The sequence below is a fragment of the Primulina huaijiensis genome, chromosome 2 (assembly GCF_012295235.1).
Source record: "Primulina huaijiensis isolate GDHJ02 chromosome 2, ASM1229523v2, whole genome shotgun sequence".
In the NCBI taxonomy this organism is placed as follows: Eukaryota; Viridiplantae; Streptophyta; class Magnoliopsida; order Lamiales; family Gesneriaceae; genus Primulina; species Primulina huaijiensis.
This window is the reverse complement of record NC_133307.1, coordinates 16617509-16625546: the sequence shown is the minus strand read 5'-3', so window position 1 is coordinate 16625546 and position 8038 is coordinate 16617509.

Here is an 8038-nt window from a genome sequence, read left to right as displayed (position 1 = left end):
TATGTATAATATAACAATAATAATTGATGAAATATTTATTGTATCAAAATTAAACAACAAATCAAGATAACCACTTCAATGGTATCAAGAATTTGATGTAAATTGATAACAACAAATAATTCATTTTTATACCTACAATAAAAAGAAATTAGCAAAATGAAAAGAAATAAAGAAAGAATATACAAAATATAAACAATCTTACTTCACCAAGAATTCATCCTCTTCACCTTGACATAATAGATTTAGCTTTCCATGAACTTACTTTGATCAGCACTAAAAACATCACTCATAATTTGGAAAATGAAAAATATATTGGAACTTAGATCTTTTATACACACTCACACTATATTTTACATTGAGATAGAATGATTCTCAAGCTAGCACAAGGCCTCTATTTATAGGCCAAATGAGTGAAAGTGTCAAAAATTTTATTAATGCCATGTAGTTGTAATAGTAGTCTTTGTCTCCTACAACTTCAATTTCATGTCCCTTCTTTCAATGCTTTGTTCCACGACTTTAATCACCGAATTTGACTCTGCTCCAAAAGGCAAACATGTGGGGAATTGTCTGTAGATGAATTTGGCTACTTGGTTCACCTCATTTGGTTAAATATTGAAATAGTTATGATTTTTTTACTATATGCTGATCATTGTTAAAGTAAATTTGTCCTCCTTTTGATATTTTCATAATTTGATCATCTTAAACAACTTTTTAGTCAATCATGTCTTCTGCAAAGTTGTAGATAATTTCTCAAGAATTCCAAACATGTTTGAATCACCTGCATTTGAATTTTCTAGCTTGAGTTATCATTATTTTAGCAACACGTAGAAAATCTGAAAATAAAACATATTTAGTAAGACATTTAAATATAAACACACAATACTAAAATAACATAATTTTATAATTTTAATGAAACTTAAATTTTAAAATATAGGTTTTAACATATAATAAATTATTAATTTTACGTTTCATCATTAGCATACCTCAAAAATTTTTAAAAATAATTTCTTTTTGCATGTCAACATACTTACTGGGCGTTGAGGGATTTGTTGGATCCCGCTTGGGGCCACTGCTGCAACATACTAGCATGAGTTTAAATACTTAACTTGCATAACTTAGACGAAGGTACTCGAGCTCACCACCGAAGTAAATAAATAGCTTATGACATTCTAAATCTCTCGGGACTTGATCTCGTTTAATCGTCGTACTAAACCATGACATAAATCCCAAAGCAATCAATATAATTTTACCCAAAACTGAAGTACAAGGACCCCGTGCCCGGGTCCGTGTATGGGTCCGTGTAGGTACTGTAAAACGCGTGTGAAGAAAAAAGAAGGCATGGACCCCGTGCCTAGGTCCGTGTAGGGGTCCGTGTACCTGCGGGAGAAGAAAACCAACGAAAATTTCTGTACATGTGCTGCTTAACATTCTAAACTAGATTGTACGGGCTATGAACTGGCACCCCGAGACCCATCCTAGGATGCTACTACATTGACACCACCTGTACAAACACCTCGAAGCAACGACATCCAACCTACGCCACAATACAACTCAAAAACACGGAAATTGACACCAAATCGTTTCCTACGACTTCTAATGATGTCAATTGCCTATCGACACTAACCGGCATACCAAATACCAACCCAACATCATACTAAGCATACCTAAACGCAGCAATGGTCACCCGTCGATCCCAACGAAGCCTACAACAATAAAACCTCGAGAACACATCCATAACATAATTCCAGAAAAAATGCAGTTTGAGCAGTCTCACAAAAACAATCATAACTCACTCAATTTTCATCCAAATATTGCGAATTTTATATCAAATCGAAGCTATCAAAAAGATCTACAATTTTTATGTTGAAACATTTCTCAAACTCATGACCAAAAAATCGCAGTTTTCAAAAGCACGGTAAATTTTGAGATTTTAGATCTAAAAACATTTCAAAATCGATACAACATGTTTCTGCCCAAACCTTGCACATCATACATGGATTTTTATGCATAAAACAACGCAACACATACTATGACATGATCGACGTAGGAAAAAAAATATAATATACGTACTTTTAAATTTTTAACGTTACCGAACGACGACACCGAAGCGGGGAAAGATGCGAGGTTGATCTGGGACGAACGTGACACTATTTTTCTTGAAAAAAATCAACAAAATTTGCTGAAAAATTATCATAAGAAGGGCAGCTGCACTCCCCTTAGAACACTAAGTTTTTCTCTTTCAAAAACATAAAAATCTGAATAATGAAGTGTGTGTGAATTGGCCGATTTTTATTGTGGGCAAAAGTGTGTGTGCATGTGATTGTGTGTGTAGATTTAATTAGGGAAAAATTATTGCTTATTTAACTAATTAAAAATGCTAATATAAAATACTAACTCAATTAACAAGTGAATAGTAAATTACTACACGCTCAAATGAAATCCCCTAATTTAAATAAAATGCATAATTGCTCAACTCTAAAAATTTTAAAATCTTAAATTCACTAAATAAATCAATTAGACTTTAAAAATGTTAAAAACTTAATAAATTATTTAAAATGCCCCAAATCCAACTTAAAATAAATTACCACATTTAAAATTTCCAAAATAGTCACCGGTCTCTATTCCTCAATCCCGCATCGAGTAATCGCCTGAAACATGAAAGTCGAAAAATAGTATAACGTGCATCACAAAACATAAATAATTTAAAGTAATGTATTTTTATAAATCATGCATCGCTAAACTCATTTTAAATTTAAATAAATGAATTAACAATTAAATAAATGCATGGGTTTTACGTGTACTGAAATTGGGCTCTACAATAACAATTAAAAGAAATAACGTACGCGGAAGCCTTAATCGTGAAAAGGAAAGACACAATATACCATTACATCATAAGCATTTTCGAAACTAATTTACATGATCATTTACAAAATATCATTCAACACATAGCTAATAACCAACTCTAAGGTTTTTCCCATCATTCGTTTAACACAATGCATGATATATTTTAAACCTCACATGTTCCCTCCACCCCAAATACGAATGATATGATAAAGAGTCTTTCCCATGACGTTCTATATGACCTCTCCTGCCCCGAAAAATCCGTGTCAATCTTTTTTATCACATGCATCACATGATATTAACTGAAATGAGAATAAACTTAGTAAGTATAAAACTGTACATAACAAATACATGTACATAGGTTTGACTTGAAACATGGCTATGGCAATGTCAATGAAAATAGAACAATACCATCTTCAATTAACAATACATAATCAAGGCAATAAAGATGGTATAACATGGCATGAATTTAAGGAAAGGAAAAGATAGTCTGTGACTTGCGACCTGTGACCTGTGGATAGTATCTCTTTGATATATAAATATATCAAAACTGTGAGATATACTCATAATCATGTGATTGGCCAATGACATGCAAGAATTAATATCATTCCTTGGCTTTAATCATAGGAAATCTCATTGAGCCATTTATACAAACACTTGGTAGGCACAATGGTGTATTAGCTCCTTGATCAATGAATTCAATGGAAATGCTTGAACAATGTATAGATCAACTATATACCAATGAAAAGAGCTAATTATATATAAACATGGCTTATATACATATATTCATCATGTGAGCACAAGGAAAAATTTCTACTTACTGAGTTTATTCTCATTTCAGTTAATATCATGTAATGCAGGTGATAAAAGGATTGACACGGATTGTTCGAGGCAGGAGAGGTCATATAGAATGCCATGGGAAAGACTCTTTATCATATCTTTTTTATTTGGGGTGGAGTGAACATGTGAGGTTTCAAATATATCATGCATTGTGTTAAACGAATGATGGGAAAAACCTTAGAGTTGGCTATTAGCTATGTGTTGAATGATATTTTGTAAATGATCATGTAGATTAGTTTTGAAAATGCTTATGATGTAATGGCATATTGTTTCTTTCCTTTTCATGATTAAGGCTTCCGCGTACGTTATTTCTTTTAATTGTTATTGTCATGGGAGAGGGGGTGTTTCACTTGGTATCAGAGCACAATTTCCTCGGGCCATATATTACTTCTTCTACCTACGACAATCCGGTATGTTTTTTTATCCTGCATCTATTGATTTTTACATTGAGAGTTGATCCTATTTCATTGTTATTGATTTATTCTTTCTTCCTATCTAGCTTATGTGTAGGAAATGCCTCCTAAACGAAAGACTACTGAAGGGGACGATAGGACCCCTCCTATTGAGTAGACTGTAAAAGTTGTAGATGAGTTTAGCAGGCTATTGAAAGAACAAGCGAAGGTACATAGTGAACAAATTCAACAGCTACTGAGCATTCACAAACCAACTCGGGGTCGTGGTCAAGAAACAGGACAAGGTAGAGTGGAAAGCACCGAGGGTGGTTCTTATGAATTATTCAGGCGAATGAACCCTCCGGAATTTGTAGGTGGTGCCGATCCATTTGTAGCTCTTGAATGGGTCAAATCATTGGAGGCTATATTTGACTATCTGAAGTTCACTGATCGAGATAGGGTGAGCTGCACTGTGTTTATGTTAATGAAAGCTGCTCGCATCTAGTGGGAAGCTACGAAAGTGATTGTCAATGTCCGTGAGTTAAAGTGGGAGGAATTCAAGGAGTTATTTTATGCCAAGTATTTTTCAAGAGAAGGGAAAGCTAAGAAAGTGAAAGAATTTCTTGAGCTGAGGCAAGATTCATTGTCTATTGTTGAGTATATATTGAAATTTGAAGGATGTGTCTTTGTTCCTTTTATTGCTGAGAATGATAAAGACAAATGAGAACACTTCCTTTGTGGGTTGAAATCGGAAATTCGACGGGATGTTCATATGGCAAAGGTGATCACTTATCAAGACATAGTTGAAAGAGCCTGACTTGCCGAGCACGATGAACAAGAGATTGAAAAAGAACGGCAATTAAGAAGGCAAGCTTTTCAAGCTAGAGGGCAAGGGACAAGCACTAGTACTCGAGGTGGTTACAAAGTAAAATGCAAGATGGAGCAACGCAATAAACCTTCTGCGCCTTCTTCAGATATAGAGCGACCATTATGTCCTAAGTGTGGCAAGCCACACAAAGATGAGTGTTTAGCATGGAGTGGGCCGATGTTATCGATGCAAGGAAATGGGGCATACAGCACAAAAGTGTAATCTCTCCTCTGACAAAGGAAAGGTTCAAGGCAGGATTTTCACAATGACAAAAGAGGGTGCCAATCCTGATTCTTCAGTCATATCAGGTAATATTCTCATATCTGGAAAGGAAGCCCTTACCTTGATTGACACTGGAGCAACTCATTCTTTTATGTCTGAAGTATTTATGCACTCTTTATCTCATGAACCTACTGTTATGTCTTTACATTTCAATATTATGTTTTCCTCTGATGATGAGATTTGTCCTACAAGTATCCTTAAGGCATGTCCAGTCCAGATGGGTACGAGATTGTTATATGTTGATTTTATTGTGATTCCGATGGTTGTCTTTGATGTTATATTGGATATGGACTGGTTATCTGCTTATCGTGCTGTGATTGATTGTGTGCGAAAGACCGTGAAGTTTGTCATTGATGATCATGAGAATAATGAAATTGTTGGTCTAGGCTCATCGATAAGTATTCCCATTATTTCTTGCTTGCAAGCTATTAAATTATTGAATAAGGAGTGTACTGGTTTTCTTGCCTTAGTATCGGATGTGAATAGGGACAGTAATGAGCAAATTTAGAATATTGATGTGGTTCAGGAATATCCTGACGTGTTTGCTGATGAAGTGCCTGGTTTGCCTCCTGATCGAGAGGTAGAGTTTGTTATTGAATTGAGTCCAGGTACAGCCCCAATTTCTAAAGCTCCTTACAGAATGGCTCCAACTGAGATGAAAGAATTGAAGAATCAATTGCAAGAGCTATTAGAAAAAGGTTTTATCCGTCCTAGTTCGTCGCCATGGGGAGCACCGATTTTGTTCGTGGAAAAGAAAGATGGATCGTTGAGGTTATGCATTGATTATCGAGAACTCTACAAGATAACTATTAAAAATAAATATCCTTTACCTCGAATCGATGATCTTTTTGACCAATTGCAAGGGGCCACTGTGTTTTCGAAAATCGATCTTCGATCCAAATATCATCAATTAAAGGTAAAAACAGAAGACATACCCAAGACTGCTTTTAGAACGAGGTATGGCCATTATTAAATTTTGGTGATGTCGTTTGGATTAACTAATGCTCCTTCAGTATTTGATGAATCGTGTTTTTAAGCCATATTTGGATGCTTTTGTGATTGTGTTTATTGACGACATCACCAAAAATTCATAAAGGCCATACCTCGTTCTAAAAGCAGTGAATTGTGTTTTTAAGCCATATTTGGATGCTTTTGTGATTGTGTTTATTGACGACATTTTGATATATTCTAAGACACGAGAACTTCATGGTGAGCATTTAAGGATCGTGCTAAAGACATTGAGGGAAAGCAATTATATGCGAAATTAAAGAAATGTGAATTCTGGTTAGAGCAAGTGGCGTTTTTGGGGCATATCGTGTCAAAAGAGGGAATAGCAGTCGATCCATCCAAGATTTAATCTATTAAGAAATGGTCCATTCCAACGACAGTTTCAGAGGTATGGAGTTTTCTTGGTTTAGCAGGGTATTACAGACGAATCCTAGCAGATTTCTCGAAAATAGCCTTGCCATTGACGAGCTTGACACGAAAAGCTATCAAATTTGAATGGACCATAGAATGCCAACAAGCATTCCAAACTTTGAAAGATAAGCTAACTTCTGCCCCTGTATTAGTACTTAATTTTGGTATTGAAGATTTTGTTGTATATACAGATGCTTCAAAGCAGGGGTCAGGTGCTGTGTTGATGCAACGTGGGAAAGTAATCGCTTATGCTTCTCGTCAACTAGAAGAATACGAAAAAAATTACCCTATGCATGATTTGAAGTTGCCGGCTGTGGTATTCGCCTTAAAGCTTGAGTTATTTATTTTCGCAGAAAGAATTGAATATGAGGCAGCGGAGGTGGTTGGAACTGGTAAAAGACTGTGATTGCACCATTAGCTATCATCTTGGAAAAGCTAATGTGGTTGCGGATGCTTTAAGCCGTAAATCCAGTTATTTATTGGGCTCCATGATTCAGAAACCGTTGTTACTTGATTTGCAAAGAAACAAAATAACTCTGGTATCTCCAGGTACAGTAAATCAGTTATCTGCATTAGTTTTCACTCTACTTTGATTGATCGAATTTTAAAAGAACAACAACTTGATCTTCAGTTATTAGAGTTGAATAATAAAAGTGATTTGACAGGAGTTTCTGAATTTGGTTTGAATAGTACAGGATTGTTGACCTTTCGAGGTACAATTTGTATTCCAGTAGGGTATGACATTCGGAAAGATGTTCTTATTGAAGCTCATTCAGCGCTTTATTCGGTACATCCTGGCAGTACTAAAATGTACCAAGATCTTCGACGTCTTTATTGGTGGCCAGGTATGAAGAAAGATATCATGTCATTTATTTCTGAATGTCTAACCTGTCAGCAGGTTAAGATTGAACATCAAAGACCTGTTGGAACTTTGCTATATCTCCCAATACCTCAGTGGAAATGGGAGCACATCACCATGGACTTCGTAACAGGACTCCCAAGAACATCAAAGGGTTACAACTCTATCTGGGTGATTGTTGACAGGTTAACCAAGTCGGATCATTTTCTTCCAGTCAAGACGACGTTTACAATGAACCAATATGCTGACTTCTGAATTCTGGAAGAGCTTGCACAGAGCTTTGGGAACCAAGTTGGCTTTTAGCACTGCCTACCATCCTCAGAGCAACGGTCAATCAGAAAGAGTTATCCAAATTCTTGAAGATATGTTGAGGGCTTGTACGATTGATTTCTCGGAAAGTTGGGATTCCAAGTTGCCTTTGTTGGAGTTCACGTATAATAATAGCTATCAGTCAACCATTGGCATGGCACCCTATGAAGCTTTATATGGAAGAAAGTGTCGATCTCCTTTGTATTGGGAAGAGGTAGGTGAAAGGAA